General features: G+C 42.7%; 1 protein-coding gene across 1 annotated transcript in view; it reads right to left on the bottom strand.

The window, feature by feature from the left end:
• GLI2 (GLI family zinc finger 2) overlaps window positions 1-21,119 on the bottom strand; it is a 212,876-nt gene that overhangs the window by 190,067 nt on the left and 1,690 nt on the right. The window contains exons 2-5 of the mRNA XM_064661338.1: window positions 17,434-17,611; window positions 16,689-16,871; window positions 6,022-6,132; window positions 4,731-4,876 (exon numbers count right to left, since the gene is read on the bottom strand). The gene's annotated coding sequence lies outside the window, so the exon portion shown is untranslated. The remainder of the gene's footprint in view (window positions 1-4,730; window positions 4,877-6,021; window positions 6,133-16,688; window positions 16,872-17,433; window positions 17,612-21,119) is intronic.

Here is a 21,119-nt window from a genome sequence, read left to right as displayed (position 1 = left end):
CAGGGATCAAGTTGCAGCAGGGAATTTTTTAAATTCCTCAGCAAATATACTTGTCGAAAGATTGCCCCTCCCGGGGGGGAATGACAAGAAGGAGAGAGGGTAACTTAATTTTTCTTTTTTTTTTTTTAAATAAGGCAAACTCACTGCTGGCTTTGGGGAGCCCTGCTGTCCTCCGGGACCCAGGGCAAGGCGGTCCCGGCAGCGGCCCGCGGCTGGGACTGTCACCGCAGCCCCCGGGAAAAACAATGGCCATGGAGGCACGGTCCCAGAGGGGTCTGGACGGGGAAGGGGGGGCGCACACCGGACACACGCGCGGCCGCATCCTCCCCGCTCACCTGCGAGATGGGGGGGGGGAATACACGGGACGGGCCCCCCTCGGGCACCCGCTGCGAGGAGAGACCCTCACCAAATTTGTAGCCCCCCTCACCGTCCCCCCTCTGCCCCCCCCTCCCGCGCAGGGCAGCTCCGACAAAAGCGGTAGAAGAGAGGGAAAAAAAAAGAATAAAAAGCACAATGAAAAGACACAATAAGCAGCAACTTTACCCGAAAAGCGGAGCAGCAAGTTTTCAGCAGGCGAGCGGTTGCCGCGGAGCAGCGCTGCTCCTCCGGACCCCCATCATAAACTTGGGGGAGGGGGGCGTGGGAGGGACCTTCCCTCCGTCCTTCCCTTTTGTGCCTCTCCCCCCCGTGCTCCGCTGTGCTCCTCGCCAAAAGCTGCCGCGGATGCCGGCGGCGGCGCGGCGTTTTCTGCGCTGCTGCCGCGGAGAAGCTCCGCGGAGGCGGGCGGGGAGGGAGGGAGGGCCGGGAAGGGCCGGGGGCGGTGTGGAGAGGTGCGGGGCGCTGCGGGGCGGCTCCTGCAGCCCATCAGCCCGGGCCGCCCGCGGGACACGGTGCGCACACGTATACGTACTTTATATACATATATATACACACACATGCATACACACGGGATGAAGTTGAGCAGCCTGCAGGAAGACGCTGGAGCGCTTTCAAGCCCTGACATAAGAGGACAACTGGCTGCAGGGTCTGTTTTCCCCCCCTGCCCTTTAAGAAAAAAAGGGGAAATCTAAGCCTTCCCATTCTTTAGGCGCGGGAGCAGCTCACCGCTCCGGATTCTCTCTCTCTCTCCTCCCCCCAGCCTCTTTCATCCCGGATCGCCCCCTCGTCTCGGCGAACCCCACCATTTTGGGTGTGGGGCTTTCTGGCGGGCGCGGTGGGATCCGCTCCGCCGCCCCGGCCCCGCCGTGCCACCCGGGAGCGGGCCGGCAGCCGACAGCCCCTCCGCACTCCGCTCAGCTGGAGCGCATCTGCAGCGAACCCACACAAATCCCCTTCCTCGGGGAAAGCCGCCCTCCTCCTCCCCGAACAGCAGAAGTTCGGCCTGTGCGGATTCGCCCGCGCAGAGGCGGGGATGGAGCTGGGGGTGGTTTTCCTCCAACTTTGGTGGTTATTTTCCTTTTTCCCCGGGAGTTTGCGCGACTTTTCAAGCCCCCGCCCCGGCAGGGCTGGGGGCAGCAGAGCTCCGCGGAACATCTTCGTACCGCGGCCATATCCCTGCGGGAGCCAGCGCCCGCACACGGGCGGCTTTACCCACCAGGAACATCTTTGGGGGAAAAGCATTCATTAAAGACTGTTCCCAAAACACGATAAGCGACCTCACCGGAGCACGACAATGTAGGTTAATCCTCGTGGTTTGGGACCGAGGCTACGAGGAGGGGAGGAAGAATCTCCAAGAAATGCCCCGCTCCCACCCCAAGTAGTTTTGGTTTTGCACTGATCTGGTGCATTAACAGTAGCACCAATGAGAAACGCAGCATTTTGAACTTGGGCTTCGGCCAAGCTGGGCTTGTTTTTCGATTTGTTTTGGTTTCTTTGACTGTGGAATTTAACAAAAGTTTAAAACACAACCAGATGTTGTTGGGGAGGGTCACTGCGCTGTACCCCAGAGCAAGCTCAAACTCGCCGTATCATCAGGGTATCTGACTCCGGCAGGATTATGGCCAGTACCATGGCAACCGCATGCCACATCAGCCCCCAGCTTCACTTTCAGTCCCTTGGGCAGTGTTAACATTTGCCAGTGGATTTGCCCGACACGCAGCCCAGGTCCGGGCAAGTGGAAGATGAGCATAAACCACTCAGAAACCTTTCTCTTCTAGCCTCTGCAAAGCAACCTGGCTGGACCACTTCATACTAAAATTTTAATCCTAAAACCTGCTACCAATTTTTCTGAAAATTTGCACATGTCCTTTTTTTCCTTTTTTTTTGGATGGCATTAGAAGGCTGACATTTGAGGGTGACAACTAGCTCCTCACGCACCCTCAAATCCCATTTATTCCATTCAGATAGCTTGGGGAGGACTGCGACGCAACAAGTTATTTTGCTGACCACCAACACTGGAATGTTTTTTTGGTCAAAGTCTAGCATTAATGTGCACCCACTCTCTCATCCAAAAAAATCCCTTTCCCTCTCCATGGCACACATGCACTCCGTGCTGGCACAGCAGCACAACCTTACCCCATGGAAGTGGATAATTCTGTGCTGAGAGGAATTTCATTGCACCTACTACTGACGAGCACCATGCAAAGGAAAGGGGGCTTTGGTTACCAAAAGTAGGAACAAAACAAGTCTTTGATCTCCAAAAAACAAAGCCTGCTTTTATTCCCAGGTTACTTTACTGGGGAAAGATGACCTGGCAGCTTGGGAGATGGGTTAGAATAAGAGGTTTTTGGATGGATCAAAAAGAGAAGCTGGCAAAAAATTAACACTAGATATGTTCTAAATTCCTGCTGCACAGTTACAAACACATGTACAATCCAGACTGTTGGCTAAGAACATATTTAAAATCAAAAGAAGGAAGCATTAAAGGATCAACTCAGAGTTAGGTAAAGAAGGACAGTTTTCCCTTCTAGAATTCACACATGTCAATCCTTTAGAAGATGGAGATTTTTAAACCTGAATGGAAACTCCTCCTTTTTGTCTGAAGGATGACGGCTGGTGACGGCTGGAGTTTTTTAAGAACTTTGAGTTGGCTTTTACATTATCTGCCTGCTGTAGCTCATCTATCCTTCCCTCTCCTGCTCTGCTCATTGAACTGCCCTCTCTTAATCTTCCATAGGTGTCTGAGATTAAATAGACGACAGAATGACTGACATTTGGTATACATAAAAGAACCAAAATATGAACAAGGGGTCAAAGTGCAAATCTTCCCTCTGGTCTTCCCTCCTGCTCTTGTACAACTTGATAGGGATGAAACCAAGTAGGGATATAAAGATATATGACAACGTGCACTGACTATCCCTTGTTGTAGCATGAGCATGGGGATATAGAAGATACATTCCAAAATGTGCAGGACTAAGGAAAGAGGGCTTTTTAATCACAATTTTAGAAAAAAAGCTCTCACAATGATAAAAGAGTGACATACCACCAGGTCCAGGATTGCTAGATCCAGGTCTGGGATCTGTCCCACTTCTGTTAGGTCAATGGAAAAAATCTGGAAGTTAGACTAGCCTCAAAAGGCACAAATGTGGCTGTTAAAATGTTTTATACAGTTCTGAAAGAGAGCTGTAATTTTTTATTAAAGTGCGTCTTTAAAGAAAATTGTTGAAAAACCAATGGGGGATGCTCCATTCTGTTCTGTTCATGTCTATAGGACTTATTTCTATAAATCTTCATAGATCCTTATGATAAATTAAAAGGCCCATTTGAATATTCCAAAGGATACTCACAGGTAAAAGCCACCAGAAAAAAAAAATCACATTTAAATATGTTTCTCTTTTTGAATGTAGAAAATAATTACATGTGGGATGATCACTAGGAGATAGAGGCCTAAAACCATGTTTCACGCAACTCATATCTTTATGATGTCTGGTTTAAGTCCAAGTGGGAAGTAACACATGAGCAGTTCTGCTCTGATTTAAACAGCTGTACCAGCCCTGGGGTCAATGAAGTTGCACTGAACGTGAATGCAACTCGTATCTATTGAATATAATTAATCACAATGATATTTAATGAATTAATAATGTCATGTGCAATGCTGGCTCAGAATTTTACTAGGAGAATGGGAAAGATTTTTTGGCACAGTACATTACCTTCTTTTTTTTAAAGTCGCCCTGTTACCTGAGGGAAATCGTAACTGTGGGTAGACAGTGAGACAATACTCATGGGGATGATATGCAGCTCTGATTCCTATCTCCCTCCATGTATGTGTTGTTTCTTGTTTAAAGCTTCAGTGTTAAGTTTCTCAAGGCAGGTACCATCTTCCTGCATTCTACATTTTGATTAAACCTTATTTTATTTTTCCTCTCTCCAAAGTATAACTTCAGTGCTAATTTCCTGATAGTTGCTGCGTGTTTTTTTTTTTTTTTTTTTTTGGTTGTTGTTGCACTGGAAGGATCCATTCTTGCCAGGTTTAATCTATATTGGATCATGAATATTTAGTTAATACCATAAACTCCTCAAAGGTTTTTCCATTATTACAAAACGATACTTCCATGCTACATCAGCAAAAGAGGCAGTACTCTTATTTACTGCAAAGCTGGCCTGGAAACCTGCCTTTCATTTCAGAGAGCATGCAAGATCTTATTCAACTTTAAACACAAATTGAAATACCCCGCTAAAATAAGACCTTATACACACGACTACATACACTGAAATTACTGCTCGTAAAATGATAAGCAAACCATTTGAACGGGCATTCACCATGAACTAAGAATATACATGCCATCCATTACCTGTCTTAGCAGAAGGACAGAAGCTTCTTCAAAATGCACAGAGCCCGTCATGTCTGCACAGTTTTCAGGAAGTGTCACACTTGTGGCTACTCTTGCCAGACCCAGCCTGATGTCGGACGGTCAGAGGTCCCTTCTCCCACTCAGGTCTGAAACAGAAAACACAGTTTGCTCTAAGAGTAGCAACTCCAAGCTCAAATACCCAAATTACAGAAAGTTTAATGTGAAAAGCTCGGGGATGTGTTATGTCTCTTACAGTGTTCCCAGTTGTAGAAAAGCAGCAGTACATCATGCTTATGTGGAGAAAGGAAAACAAATGACACTGCAGAAGCATTGCTCTTTGGCATGGATGTGAAAAAAAAAATGTGCAGCTTCTGAGGGATGGTCTTTTCTCATGAGACTTTGCAGTTTCCAATTCTTTATTTTTCTTCTCCCTGCCCTTCTAACTGCAGCCCCCTCTGCCAGCCAGGAGATAGGCCACAGGGCTCTGCTTGCCTGGGAATTTGAAAAAGGAGGGCTCCTTCTGGGCTTCATCTGTCCCCAGCAAAATGCTTGATTTGATGAGGAGGCAGATAACAGTTTTCTTGCCCAGGGTTGATTTGGTTACTCAAAGTCTGTTGTCTCCTTAGAGGGAGGAAAAGAGAGCAGGGAGCGGGATGCACATAATAGTAACTAGGATACCTGTAAGTGGCATCGTGTGAAGAACTGCAAACAACTGGAGTTGGCAACATACAGAAAGCAAAACTCGGCCATTGATATGAAGTTAATGAGATTTGTTGGAAGCTATGTTTATATTTCATGAGGGAAAACTAAGGAGAAGACTTTTCATTCTACTCCAGGAAGAGAAAATTTGTTAGGTTTTGCAGAAAAATAGAAATCCCTGTCAGTACAAAACGTATAATCTGGTGCTGCACACATTATGCTACATTACATGTACACACTGTGTATCAGTGTATATATACTGATGAGTTATTTGCACTGATTTGCACTGATGTCAGACTGCTGAAACATTATCTATTGTGGCCAGTGACTTTAGTAAAAGTTTTTGCTTTCCCCCAGCCAAAAAACTTTATGCATTTAACCTTTATAATTCTATAAGTATTAATTAGGATTTCTAATGCTTATCTCATCCAAGGCCAGATAAAGAATCCCTGGTAAAGCTGGAAAGGAAATCCCAATTCAGAGACCCAAATTCAGTCTACTGGATAGTGCTGTTTCATGAAGAAATCCTTTGTCAGAGCTTCTTTCTTCTGCCCTGATTTAAGGGTATATAAATCATTCAAAACCATCTCACCTTATTTACTTTTGTAAATCACTTTTCTAAGTCTTTTGGAGGAATTACAAATCTTCTAGATGGCATTTCAGCAAAAGCATGAACTGTTGTGCTAGTCCTAGTTTTAGGAGGCTGTAAAGGAATAAAAGGATTAGAAATAAAATATGACCATATCATCCACATTTCAGAGCTGTTGTGTTGCGAGGGCCCCTTTCTCAAGATAACATCTCCAAGGGTTGCAGAACAATAGTCAAAGTTTCAGAAAGGGCTCCTATTTTTCAGTATTCAAATTTTAAGAGATTGTCTGCCTTCTTTGAAAATGAGATGTCTGTGAGTTATCTCGAATAAGGCATCCAAAATACCCATCCTTTACTGTAAATCTTGACTAACATCTTGTGGTGATGAGCAAAGAATGTGGACACAGGTGTATGAAACTGCTGCCTGAACAGCATGAAGTGTCTGAAAACTCTATCAAGCCAATGTGAATATCTATTACATTTGTTGAATAAATGAGTGACACCAACATCTGGGTCAGAAGGACCCCAAATCCCTAAATAACAGCCCTCCTATGTACTGCCCACAAAGGTCCAGCAGAGTTTTGCTGAAGAGACAAGTAATGTTTCCAATCATACCTAATATATTTCAAATTGGTTATATTGTTTATAGATTGCTTATGTCAAAACTGGTGAATTCTCCCGTGTGCTTTAGGATTTATGCATTCTAGTTCTTTGAAAGGTTTGTTCTTATTTGTTGCTACCTGCAAAAATATATATCTTGGCCCCAATTCACAGTGGAACAATGTTAGGTCATTATTCCTTGAATTGTTAGGCTGTAAAGAAGCAATTTCTCACTAACCTGTGACACAGGAAATTGTGATTCTGATATCAGGTCATTGCCAGAGTTCCTTTTACAACAATCTGTTTTTCTGTCAGCAAATGACATTTATGTATTATTTCTAGAAAGTGTAGGCTTCAGTATATTTGTATGTATACATTCAATATTTCTCTTCTGCCTCTTATTCTGCATAGCCCAGACTTTTAATATATGATTCAATGGATAAATAAATATATTTTGATTGATAGTGCAAATACCTGGCAGCTGAAACTAGTGCTACCTCAAAGTGTTTCTCAGAATAGTTGAGTTTCCTGCTTTTGTTTTCACTGAGATTCCTTTCATAAAGCATTGCAATGAATGATTAATGCTTGGATACCCCTTTTCTCTAGATTCGCTGCTGAACCTAATGTTTTACTTAGTGCTCTGCATGAAGGGAACACAAACCAAACTGCCACCGTGGCAAGATTCTACACCCTATTTAATTGGGTTTGGTGCTAGGAACCACTACAATCACTGGTGAGCTTCAGAACTTCCTCTTATGAGAAGAGAATAAATATATTTTACCAGTATAATGCAGGCTAATGCAGTTGTTTTATTCTGCTCATTTGAAATTGGGTAACATGTAAAACATTTGACAGATGACAGTGTGCATATGTTTTACCAATAAAAATGCATATTGACTACACAAGAAGTGGTTTACTAGCAGAATATGTTTTACATATACTTAGGGAACTGATGCTATAAAGTTACACATCCACAGAGACAAAAGTTGTTTCCATTGAAATGCACACAGCATCAAACCTTTGCACGTAACTAAAGCACTTCTCTCTCTCCCTGCAATTGGTTTTTAGGATAATATGCACAGATAGGTAGTTCTATAATACTGATATAATTTCTTTCTTCCAGAATGATCCCAAACATTTCCAAAACAGAGCCTAAATCCTGCTGGCTGTACACAGTGGAGGTGATCTGTGCATGTCTCATGGACTAAGCAAATGTGTCCTAGAGTCCTCAGTGGTAGGTAACAGATGTACTAGGTCACATAGCCATGCACAGCATAAACGTGCAACTTCTATACATTAGAATCACACTGCAATATTAAGTGTCTTTGTCTTAAGTGCAGTAGCTATTTAACAATCCAAGACAATTTAGGTCTGTTAATAACTTTATAGAACAATGGCATCAACAGAAGGTGACTAGCAAGGACCATATAAACTTTCACCAAAAGTCTGAAATTAATTTCTACCACCTCCTAACCATTCACTCATTTAAATCCATTCTTTCTGATGCATGGATTCAAATAAAGTTTTCCAAACCAGAATGACAATTACAACATTTATACTAACAAATAAACCAAGGCCAAATAAATTCCATTCTTAATGACTTCCAAAATTTGGAGTGAACAAATCCTACAAAATATACTGTAGTAGCAGTCTTACACTCAAGGAGAATAGAGATTATGCTACTAATGTGTAGTTTATTAATCCTTGATTTCCTCAGAATCAGCAATCAAATAATTATTTAGCATCAAACATGGAGAAAAAAAATCCCATTATATTATGTTGATATAAAAATGAGGAGTAAATCTGGTTCTTTGGTAATATGACCTCTTAATAGGACAATTAATCTTCTATCATCACTGCAGAATTCTCAATTCCAGCTGTCAGAGCTGATATGATACAACCTAAATACTAAATGTAACATGGTAAGAATGACAGAAAAATGTGGGCACCAGGCTGAGAATCTAATCTACTGCTCTTGGCTTCTTATGTATCAATGCAGAGGGAGAGACTTGTGCACAAACCATGTCAGAGCATGTAAATCAGCCTGTTGTTGTGAATCCCTCTTTGGAGAACTGTGCTTTTCCCCAGCCACCCAGGCAGCCCCAAGGGGAGCTGAGCTTACCCTAGCCAGGTGTTTATGGTATGAACATCTCCATACTGACCATGCAGATTGTAATCAATGCAAAGAATAACATTCCTCTCTTCAAAGATCATCTGGAGATGTTAACAACCACTCAATACAGCCCAGTAGTCCTGATTTATGAATACGTTCCAAATAGAAAGAATACTGTTTAAAGTCCTTCTGTCATTTGGTTGCAGCATCCCTAAGCAGCATTAGTGTCCCCCAGAACTGGTCTGGTAACTCATGGGATCCTGGTGCAGCTCAACAGTTTGCTGAATCCTGAGACTTCTCTCAACACCGCTCCCACAACTTGCCTGAAAACCAGAGTGTTCTGAAATGAACACACTTAACCCAGCAAACATTTTCTTACACCACTAAATTACATTTTCTCCTTCTGACCACACAAGAATAAACCATGGTAAAAGTAATCAGGTACACCCGGAAGGATTGCCTTTGCCCAGCCTTTTCCTAGGCTTTCACAGAGTGTCACAGTTGCAATCTGAAGTGTGTGACACCCTTGAAGACCATGACAAGACAGTGAGTCCACAAAGTATTACAGCACAACACTTTCCACTAGCCTGGGTTGGGTCCCTCACCCCCCCAGGGGTGTTATGCACAGACCACCTCTGGTTCTTTCCAAATGCTCTCTGGCCAATGCCCATTTTCTCCAGCTTTTCTTAAGTTAACTGCTCAGGATAAAGTGATTTAATTAGGTTCTGGATGAATCCAGAGAAAAACACAAAGCAAACACAGTAAAAAGCTAGAGCTAATGTAACCTGAGACAGCGCATACCCTGTAGTCAAAAGGTAGAAAGCTCAAACTGTGTTGTAGGAGAATAACTCAATCAAGGAGTGACGCAGGCAGAACCACGAGAAAGCCCACAATAAACAGAACTTGCAGTTCAGAAGACCACAGTGAGCCCTGGGTCTTGTAAGGGTAGAGTCCCTGAGGAAATGGGCCATCCTAGATACAACACTTTCCTGGGAGTGACGAGCTCCAGCCACAAGTGTGATTCAGGGATTGCACAATTTGCAACTGAACTGCTGAGCTGTGGTCTCCTTCCCACAACCACCTCCAAAAAGAGTTCCTGCAAGCTGCAAAACACTCAGCTGGAGACAGCTGAGCAGAAGGTACAGCAGAGGCTCAGAGCATTGATGTTTGATTTTCTCTGGTGATTGTCACTGGAATCACTGAATAGTAAGTAGGAGAGGGGCTCACAGGCTTCTAGTGCAGGTGCCAACAATACAGTCACAGAAATCAAAGAGCAGCTTTGAACAACTCTAATTAACACTGTTAACAGTTCAGCAAGGGGAATTCAGCCTCCTGAAGTACAGCCAGCAAAGTGGAACGGTTTAGTGACATTCAGGAGGTCTGCATGATGCTGTGTGGACTTTTACTGCAGAACATCTGGAAGAGGGGCTGGAAAGTAGTTACATATATATTTTTAAATCCATTTCCCTAGATTTGAATCAGCAATCACATTTTTTTGATGGTTTCAGTCTCCTGGAAGGGTACACCAATTTTTGTTCCTACAAAAAAGGTTTGTAAGATCTTTTAGAAACAAAGCAGTCAGAGGCCCCTCCTTGCACTTCATCTAAAGGATGTCCAAGCAAACACTGCCTTCTCACGTCTTGCTGGGGCATCGTTCTCGGTGCTGAAACAGCGGGAGGATTGCCACCAGCTGAGTCACCAAGCCTACTTCCTGCAGCTCCTCTGTGGTCCTTGAGGTATCCAACTCCAGAGCAGCACTGACCTTGTCTCACTTCAGAGGGTTTTTGAGAGCCCAGCACAAAGATATTTCCATGTGGGCTATTCTCTGAGGGGCTCCTTCATTCATGATAAGCTTTATGGTTCCACTGCAATGGGTAAAGGGTTATGAAGAGAAGGAAGCACAGTAGGTATCTCCCTGGTATGGAAATCACATGTATAATGATGATTTTACAGCACCCAGCACAGACACAGTTAAGCAGCAGCCCAGTTGTGGTGCGGTGCATAGGAAGAGTACAAAACCCACAAGAGGCAGATCTGATGGAGTGAGCTATGGGGATGCTTTCAGATAAGCAGCAGGAAAGTCCTCTGAAGCTTTCCATCCTGTGTTCTCTGTATATACTACATCTGCTCCAGAACGATGAAAAACTATTTTAGGCACATTTTATAGAGTTTTTAAAAATGTTATTGGGACTATATTTTGTATCCCTTTGCCAGTAAAGCCAGATGACTGCACCATGGGCTAGATCTCCAGATGGTTTAAATCACGGGTCTTGCTCTAATTTGCTCCAGCAAAGGATCTGGCCCCACGAGTCTAACTACACGAGGTAGATGGAGCTATAAAGAATGTGCCAAATGAGCTAAAATAGCTTTTCTAAAAATAAATACCACAACAGAACTTCCAGTGCTACACATAGGCATTAGTTCTGTCAAAATAGGGTTGCCAATCCCAGGCATTCAAAAATCATGAGTTGGACATAAGATTGGCTTTAAACAAACCCACAAGATTAAAAAGAAAAAAAGCAAACAGTAATATCTATGTATCTCTTTTGGTTTGCACTCTTGAGCTTTTTGAGTCTTCAGGACAAACATTGGTCATCTTTTAAAGCTTGGTTTGTTTTTTTTTTTCTTCTTTATTCTTTTCCCCCCTTGGAAGCAGCAGGGTTAGAAACTTGCTGCTAAGAAAAGAATGTTAAAAAAAGAGAGAGAGAGAAAGATTCTCATGTAATTGCCTGACTCCAGAAACTAAGCTTTTAAGAAGAATATCATGAGACTCATGATAAAATCATGAGAGTTGGCAACACTATTAGTGAGCTGGAAATGATATAAAGCTCCCACTTCTGCAGTCTATGAAGTATTGGACTTTTAGTTACAGGCTTTTTATGCACAGAAAACCTGTCACTGCCATATAACTGGGCTTTTCATTGCCACAGGTCTTCAGATTTCCATTAGATCAATTCACATGGTTTCCAGGGACCTTCTGTTTGCATGTAGTCAAAAAATATTTGGCAACAAAAGACCTGCAGCAAATTGCAGATGGACACAAATGGGAATGGGCTTTAAGTAGGCTGGGAGCCTGAAGGAATGGCTACATCTGGGGGAAATGAAGTATTTCCACACGGCTGTATTTGCTGGACTTGTACAGCTCTCTGAAGAGCCAAACCTTCCCCCAGGGATGGATCAGCAAATCCACTTTTTACATTGACAAACTAGTAGGATCCCGAGGCAGGGAAAGAACAAACAAACCCAGAGAATTGCTTTGGCAACTTGACATCGACAAAATGCGCGGAAAAGATTACCATGTAAGAGGTAGGAAAGCTCCCTGCAGCATGGGGCACCAGGATTGTCCTAATTATTGCGTCCAATCAGCGTTAATGCATCACAAGAGCAGCAATTCAAATTAGATGTGTGAAGAAGTGAGATCACCACCTTTCAGGATATGACCTGAAAGGTGGTGATGATATGACCAGGCATCATTCCTCCCCAAAAAAAAGAAGTTGGTGACCTTTTTGTGTCACAGTACAACGGGTCGGTCCAGCTGTAACAGGCTGTGACCTGTGAGATGTCACATTAACTCTGTGAGATGTCAAGGTCCTTACCTAGGTCACAGGAAAGCGGAAGATTGCTCCATGCCTTTGAAAACCTATTAGGAAGCATTGATCCTCTCAAATGAAAGTTTGAAAGACTTGAACTAGAGTTAGGAAAACAGATGCAGATAGGTGTGAGTACATCACACCTCTCTGGGACTGTTAGAAGGCCCCCACCGCTGAAGCAACAGCACATGACAAAGCTAACACATCCAGAAGAGTAATTTGCTATTAGCCTTTGTATGTAAAGCTCACACATGCTTCTTTAGAAGTGAAATTTCAGGTGCCAGTGGCTACTTTGTGGCTAATGGAGCTCAAATCGCCATCAGTGTTTGAGCTGGGCATGAGAAATCTGTGCTGCGGTTTTAGATGGAGGGACCTTGACACTTAAACAGCTCACCCACTTCCTCAGCACAGACTGCAGAGCCACGACAGCACTATAGCAGACTTAGTTACTGGTGAGAGGGAAGCCACCAGGACCAACTCTGATCAATCTTGCACCAAAGTAAAGCAGGAAAAAGTCCATTAAACACAGTGAATGACACTAGCACAAGCCCATCCCCTGTAGAATTTCTTAACGTTATAAATCAAAAAAATCCAGAGAAAACCTGGACCCAACTGAAGTGTCCTGTGACTCAAGGTCATCTTTCCAGGTGTCTGTAATAATTTATGGGTTTGAGTGAAACAAGAAAAATCTGGCAGTTATAGCATAGTTTGCTTTGACTTGTGAAGCCTGAACTGGAACTGGAGAACCTCATGCAAGCACAGGAGCATCAGGACTGCAGAATTTACTGCTTGGACTGTTTGAAGTCGTAGACCTGCTCTAGTGAGGGGAACTCTCCACTTGCAAGGGAGAAGGGCACTGAAAAACTCTGGAATATGAAACCTGGAGAGCTACCAGCTTATAGAAAGTAGGTTCAATTCCTTTAGCATTCAGAGAGAAAAATTATTTTTTTGTGTCATAGTGCTGGACTTTTTGAGATGCCCTGTGTCCAGAAATCCCAAAGAGCCAAAACACACATATCCTAGGTCTGTGCAAGAATGGTTTGGCCAACACACTCCTTTCTGAGGAGCCCTGGATTAGCTGTGTAGGTCCTGAGGAGCTGCACAGTGCACACATCTGTTGTATGCACATAATCTCTCAGGAACCATGCGTCCTGCTGTAGGGATACTGAAATGTCAGACTGATGTCAGGTAAATCTATAAATAAATAAACGAACTTGTTTAATTCTAAACAAATTGTTGAAGAGTGCATCACCATATCTATTCCTCTTACAATGTTTTCTCTGTACATGAAACAGTTCAACTGCAAAGCTGCCAAGTAGACGATGCTCAATTAACGGATCAGAATGAGGATTTCAACTATGACAATCTGCCATCTAGTGGGAAAGTTAAAATCGCACCTTAACCAGGCACCGAGAGGGCTAAAAAAAAAAATCTTTCCAAACCTAGCGAGAGTGGATGGCCTATTTAGGAAAGTAGGAGATGCACAGGCAAGGCTCTCCATGGATAAATAACCCTCGGTTGGCATTTTAATCTCCCAAGGGCAGTGGATCTGGCCATAAATGTATAACGTGTATATATAACATGTATTTATACCTTATATGATGTTCATAACATTACTTATGAGTGTGTCTGCTCTTGTGTATTTACAATACAACTAGCCAGAACTTTGTTAGAAGTCACTATGCAGTATGCCATTGATTTGATAACTGAGCACGGCCTAAGTTAACTTCTAGCTCCCCAACAACAAAATTTCACAGAACCAAGGGACACTACACATGTTTTCAGAGCAGTTCCTAAGATGTATATGCAGAGCTAAGTTTCCTCACAGGATTCTGTATCATTCTGCTGCCAGCAGCTAAGTGATGCTGACCAGTGCTTACAGAGACCCGGGCACATGTTGCTAACTTCTTTCTTAATAGTGAAGTATCCCCACCACTTCCACACACCCCCTACCATATTTTGGCATGCAGAATGGCAGGAAACTGGTGTACAACATGTTGGTGATTAGCATCCTGGGGAACATACCACCATTTTGAAGCACAGGAAATCTAATTCCCAGGATACCCCTGAAGAGAGCAACTTTTTTGGGTGGGAGACACCACTGTAGCTGTGGAAGATACTACTTTTGGAGGGAGTTGCTTAGGAGGGACAATCCATAAAGGTCAGCACTTCCAAAGAAGCGTCCAGCTTTTTCTTTATGGTAAGCATATTTGTAGAAGTTTAATGGTAACACTGGTTGTTTGCAGTGGACCATCATGTGCATTTCTGGCATCTTTGGAATTGCCTTTCAGCTGCTGATGGCCGGCTTTTTTTTTTTGCCTGACTCTGGAAAAAAAAAGAGGTACCACCAAATCACTTCTCAGTTCTCTTACACATCACCAACCAGGTAATTCCCTCCACTGTGGCCAGGGTATTCAGAAGGGAGCCCAGTGTCTGACTTTAGGTCTAGTCAGATCTGGTTAGTTTGTTTGCTGCTATTGGTTTTATACAGATGTGCAATCCCATGCCATGGGAAAATGTTTCTTAAATGTCTGGCTCTTGTTTATTTGTTCTCTACAGGACACAAAAAGACTTTTCTTAGAATGAAGCTTCAGTCATTAGTTTACATGAAAATATAATTGTTCTAGGTCCAACTCTGCCACCTCGTGGTAAATATTAAAAGGTACTGTTTAACCTTTCATAATTCTGGTGATAACTATATATACTGGATATAAAATGTTTGGTAAAGAGCCATAAGTTTGTACCAGCCTTCCAGTAACTGAAGGAGGCCTACAAGAAAGATGTAGAGCAACTTTTTACAAGGTCGTGGAGCAACAGAACAAGGGGGAATGGTGTTAAACTGAAACAGGAAATTTATAGATTAAATATAGGGAAGGAATTATTCATGCTGAGGGTAGTGAGACACCAGAACAGGTTTCCCAGAGAAGTTGTGGATGCCTATCCCTGGATATGTTCAGGGCCAGGTTGGATGGGGCCCTGAGCAACTGATTTAGTGGAAGGTGTCTCTGTCCATGGCATGGGAGCTGGAACTTCCATCCCAAATCATTCTATGATTCTACCATTGTAAAGTATTTATAGTAAATATTCTTTTCTGCATCGCTAGGAATGCCTCCATGCTTCAGTGAGATAGGTTAAAAAGTGAATTTCCTCTGAAGCTGTTTGCTTTACATTTTGCCTTGGATAATGAAAAGCTGACATTTGTTTCACATTTGTGAGGATCTGGCTTGTAGTCAGATTCACTTCCCAGTTCTCATGCAAAAGTCCCATGCTGCAGTGTTTGGATTATAAACAGGGGAGCATTTAAACTCAGGCAATTACTTTTCCTTCTCACTGAGGTCTAGGTAGGAGCCAAGTTTTGAACAAAGCAATTCAGTAAATTATATGCAAAAATTATTATTAAGCAAAGAACCATTTAAACCTTTTGGAAAACAGATATTTGCCCAGTGCCAAGAGTCAACTCATAGTATCCTCTATGAAACCCGTTACCTAGCCTGTCTCCCACACTGGGAACAGACACTTCAGAGGAAGGAGGAAGAAACCCTGCTTTCAAAGACTGACTCATCTTGGTCTTTTTCACTTTCCCTGTACAGCCAGGAATTGGCAAGCCATGGAAAACAAACACCTTGTTTTCACTGTGAGTTGCAGTCACACCTAGTGTAGCAACATGAACTTCTGTTCACCCTGTCTCACCATTCAGATCTCAAGTGAAATGAAATCTCTTGAAATGACATCTTGACTTATTCAGTATCTGAAGAAGCCTCAGCTTGGTCTCCCCCCCCCCATCTGATAAAGGATTGAAGTGCTGATGCTCTGTGTGTCAAATGAAACCACTGTAGACTAGCAGGGAGCTGAGCTCCAGACACGGACCTGAACATCTCCATGCCATATTGAGCTTGGGTGAGTCTCCAATCACCACATCCACAACATCCAGAGTGATTCAGGAGACCACCACCTTGTCAACCTTCATTTTCATCCTCTCTGCCCAGTGCTCAGATATCATTAATGCACTTGTCCCAGCTAATTTTGTTAGGACACCTTCAATATTGGCGTGCACATCCTTTTCAAATGTTGTGAGGCACTGGATTTGGAGCTTTGGTTTGAAGCCACATCAAATCGTATCAACCTTTTGACTATGCAAACATAAATGGAAAGTTCTAGTTCAACCCTTCCCATTCCTTTCCTTTTTCTCACCTTTCCATTCTTTTACTACAATAATTTATGCATCTAGAACTGCAAAGTCATGAACGAACCAGTAGACAATATAAGGTGTCACAAAGATCTTGCAAATTAGTGCCTTACATCCAGTCAACCTCATCTCCTACTTCCCAGTCACATCAAATTGTGAACTTTGTCCTCCCGTTTTCCTACCTGCTGCAGCAACTTGTATCCTGCGGCACCTTGGAGGAGGCCAAACTTGGCAGCTGAAGAAGCCAGATGTCAGGATCTACAAAGACAGTTTTCAGCAGTGGCAGCTGCTTGTCAGATCACATTCCCCTGAAGGCTTGTGTTTGGCTCTGATGGTGTATTTGTTGGTGGCCATGGCTGGTCTTCCTGAAAGTCATATGTGGAATCAGCTCCCAGTGGGAAACTCAAGTTTCTTCTCCTGAAAGGCAGTCTCTACTGATTTGCAGTTCTGGGAAAATGTTCTTTCTTTTTTCTCATGTTCTCAGAAATAGTTTATGTTCAGTTTGTATAAAACTGAATTATTAAGAAAGGCAATTTTCCATAAATTTTAAAGAACTTTCCTCTTAAAAGGAGAATGAAACCCCCTTTATATGTGTATTTTCAAATGTTAATTTCCATAATAAAAGTATATACATTCTTATCTATAAAAGTTTTTATCCATGGTTAGGAATTGACTTTGGGATATTTATGATGGGCATTGATTTCATTTGAAGCAGAGGAAACTGAAACAGATCCTTTTGAACCTAAACACTCCATAAGCACTTAAAAGAGTCTTTGGTTATGAGATTACCTTGCAAACACAATGATCAAACAAGGCTTCAGAATGACACATTAGAAAAGTCAGCATTTACCCACAGATTGAAAATATTTGAGACAATGTCTGTCACAAAGTAAACAGGGAGACCTGTGTCATTAAATGAGACTTCACCTTGAACTGTGAGTCAGGCAAACACCATGTCTGTCTTCAACTACTCTTCCTCCTTTTCCTCTGGGCAGGTCTATCAGAAGATGGCATTTTCTGCTGCTGCTGGCGCTGCTCTTGCTGTGTGGGTATCGGCTTGGTGGCTGGTCACAAACCTGGGATTCAGGGTTTTGGCTGCTATTGCCTGTAAAAGGAGGATAGCACACTCACAAAGCAGGCATAGTGTTGACGAAATCCTTAACCACAGTGGTGCTAAGGGCCCTGTAAATATCCAGTTTGATGGCTTATAAGAACAAATGCCATGAATTGAGAGGAACACTAACCGTATTCCTGTTCTACGTTCTACCAGGGAAGGATGCCAGGTCCTGCTCCCGATCCTTGTGGCTGTCAAACCTCAAGGGAGCACTGTTACCAGCCTCAACAATTCCTAAGGAATTGTATGCTACAGTGCACACCTGAATGTCTAAGTCATCTTTCTGTCAATCATACCCTCTCTCTGTCTCAGACCCTTCTTTGAATAGTGAATTACATAAAAAATATGTGATGTAAAGACATTTAATTTCAGATTTGAAATTTATGCTCCTTGAAGCTTACAAAATGTTCCTCTTCAGGATTTGAGGATACAAGGCACAGAGCATACCTTGCTAAATTTCCATTTGCTTAAGTCAGACCCTTCTTCTCCTGGGAAGTTTTAACTTCTTTTTCTGCTTCTCTCTGCCCTTGTCAGAATTTTTGGAATTTCTGTCAGATGCCATTGCTCACTGAAAATACCACTGGTGCTGAATGTGTGGCAGCATACAGGCTCTTAATAAGGATCCTGTAGGTGAACTCAAATACATGCAGATTACTAAAGTTTAATCTGGATAATTTTGCTAGATTAAGAGAAATTTCACAATTGTTATGGTTACTTAAGGAGCCAATATCTGACCCATCAGGACCTGCCTCATTCAGTCCCCTGATAGCATAACTCTATGTACAGCCAAAAACTTTCTTTTTCACATTTCGACATCATTCTCCTGCCTTCCCTAAGCAAAAAGTTTTCTGAAATAGCCTCAGTTGAGTTAGCTGTGATGATGTGAACTGTGCTGTACAGCTCAGACCAGCTGATCGAGACATCACTTTTGTGTATTAGCTTTACAGCTACTGTGAACAGCAGCTTAATGATCACCATGAAAGCTTTGTGGGTGAGTTATTGTAATTATATTAAACAAGAGACATGGGGAAGTCCTGGCATGCAAAGAGGAGTTTCAGAGGTGCCCTGCTGCCTGCTCATGATGACAATCACAGCGGCTGCGGGGGGCTGGAGGCTATCCTCTAGCACCAGGCTCCTGGCATGGATCCCACAGGAACCTTTGCTTTAATTCCAGAGAAGTCATACACCATCAGCATTGCAAAAGCTGCAGGATCTCCTCCCCTGTCTCTTAGGTGTACTGTCTCACTGCTGGTGGTATCTGTATGGGATCAGATGAGACTTACTGATCCATAGCACATGAACATAGTTAAGGAATCCAGATGATTCCTTCTCGTTTCCTCCAGGCCAAAGGGATGTTCACCCACGGTTTATGTCCTACCTGCAAGGCAAGTGAGCTGTATTGCTGGTTAACAGCTCTGTTCTCTTTAAATCAGTGCTGCTGTCATCAGGACAAATAGCTACAATTTTTTTTCTTATGTCAGGGCATCGGCATAGAATTGTAGGGTTTTTCCTGCCTGTGTTGCACTTTCGCTACACATAACTGGTGACTGCCTTGGAGACCCAGGCAGGGACAGCCCCAGACCAGGCAGTAGATGGCACCAATGTACAGCAGTTACAGCGTGCACAAAAACAGTCATAAGAAAAAAAAATATCCACACTACTCTTTCTGTTTCCAGCCCTTCTGGATTAGCTCAAAAATATCTTTTCTAATGATCATTTCTCCATAGCAAAACCCAGATCCCTGCACCCTCAGGTATAAGCACAGTTAAGACTCTCTCTGATAATTTTTCTCTTTTCTACTTCAATTAATCATTTTAAAAAATCAGCACAAGAGTTAGGAAGCAGGATCTCCTCATTTCTGCTTCATGCCTGTAGAGGATTACTAACATCCTATATTCCTCTCTTCCCAACTGCTAAATCTGGTTCATAGTCAGGGTATCCATGCACAGACCAAAATTTCGAGCTGACAACCAGATTTGAGCGTGGAGGGAACTTCTTTGGGAGGGGTGTTGTTGGATTCCACTCCCTCTCTGTACCCTGGTCTATAATCTGCTTCCCAGGAGCCATCAGTGAGTTCTCTCCAATGGAGGTATTTGGCTATCACGTGGACCTTGGATGACAGCAAGAACGTCTCTTTCTTGTTTTTATCCTGCAACATGTTATAGTTTCAACTTCACACCCTTTACTCCTTCTCTTTAGTTTCTTACAATATTTTATGGCCTGTGATGTAGATTTCTAAACAGGAGAAAGAGGGACATATAAACCTTTAAAACCTTGATGTATGTTAACGTGGTTGCCTGGGATTGTTGAGGTCTGTCACAATCCAATTGCTTCTTAGTCTTAATTTCTTGGTGCACTGGAGATTGCCTTGCACTTTGCTTACCTCAAGTACTCATAACTCAAGTCTAGGTCTGCAACAGGATGAGGATACTCTTGTCTTCATGGCTTTAACACAAAGCAATAGAGTCCACGGCACTGTCCTAAATACCTCTTGAGTAATTATGACAGTGCCATTTGCCATCTTTGCTCCCCTCCCGCCCCTCACCTTCTGTAGTCATTCAATGTTCAAATCCAGGCTACCAAAACTAAGCATCTCCCAACTCTGTAATGCCCACATTAGGCAGACTCTTTGTATTTACAAAGGGGTTCCACCTGAGACCTGCAGAGTCACGGTTTCTCCAGAGAGAGAAAGAGCAAAACCTCTAGAGTTGCAAGAGGCTATTCTGACTATCATATATTTTAAAGTATTTCAAAGCATTATTTCTATAGAACAGATCATTTTTGTGAAACTTTAAAATAGTGATAAAAAACCCACAAGAAAACCTGGCAAGCTGTCACTGTCCTCCTACAGCTTTTAGCCAGCTCTTCTTTTTGATAAACTCATTATTGGCCCTATATAATTCTCATATTCCCAGCAATTGTTCAGTTTTGTCTGCCCCCTTCTCTCCTACTCTAATTCCACTCACAAAAGAGTTTGTTTCAAGGGACTTAAAGTTTTAAGAATAAGTTTTAGCTATGGTGTTGTGTCCACCTGAGTTTATTAGAAGGTGAGATCCCTTTGCTTAACTGAGTCAGAATAACCTTATTTTGAATAACATTAAGGTACTTGAGGGGAATCTCTTTGGCTCAGGAAGACAAATCATAAAAGACTTAAATTCTCAGTGGCCTCTCCAATAGTTCTGAAAATCCTGCTCTGTGGGGATTACCAATGGTCCAGTAGGCACTACAGAGAAATTTAGGAGACAGAGACTCTCTAGAAGCACTGATTTCTATTCTGTCCTTGTCAGAATTGCTTAAATCTCTGCAGTCTCCTTTCCTCATCTCCCCTTCCCTTGCCAGGGTGCAGTTACGAAACCAGAAGTAAACAGTCAGATATTTGCTCTGTGTTAATAAAATCACATATAGGTTCCTTCATCCCCAGTTCTAAAGACAATAAAGTAAAATATTTGTGAAGAATTAGAATACACTTTGTTCTGAAACAACCTTGAAACCCAAAGAA

This window comes from Pseudopipra pipra, chromosome 7 (assembly GCF_036250125.1).
Source record: "Pseudopipra pipra isolate bDixPip1 chromosome 7, bDixPip1.hap1, whole genome shotgun sequence".
NCBI classification, from domain to species: domain Eukaryota; kingdom Metazoa; phylum Chordata; class Aves; order Passeriformes; family Pipridae; genus Pseudopipra; species Pseudopipra pipra.
This window is presented reverse-complemented; position numbering and strand designations above follow the sequence as displayed.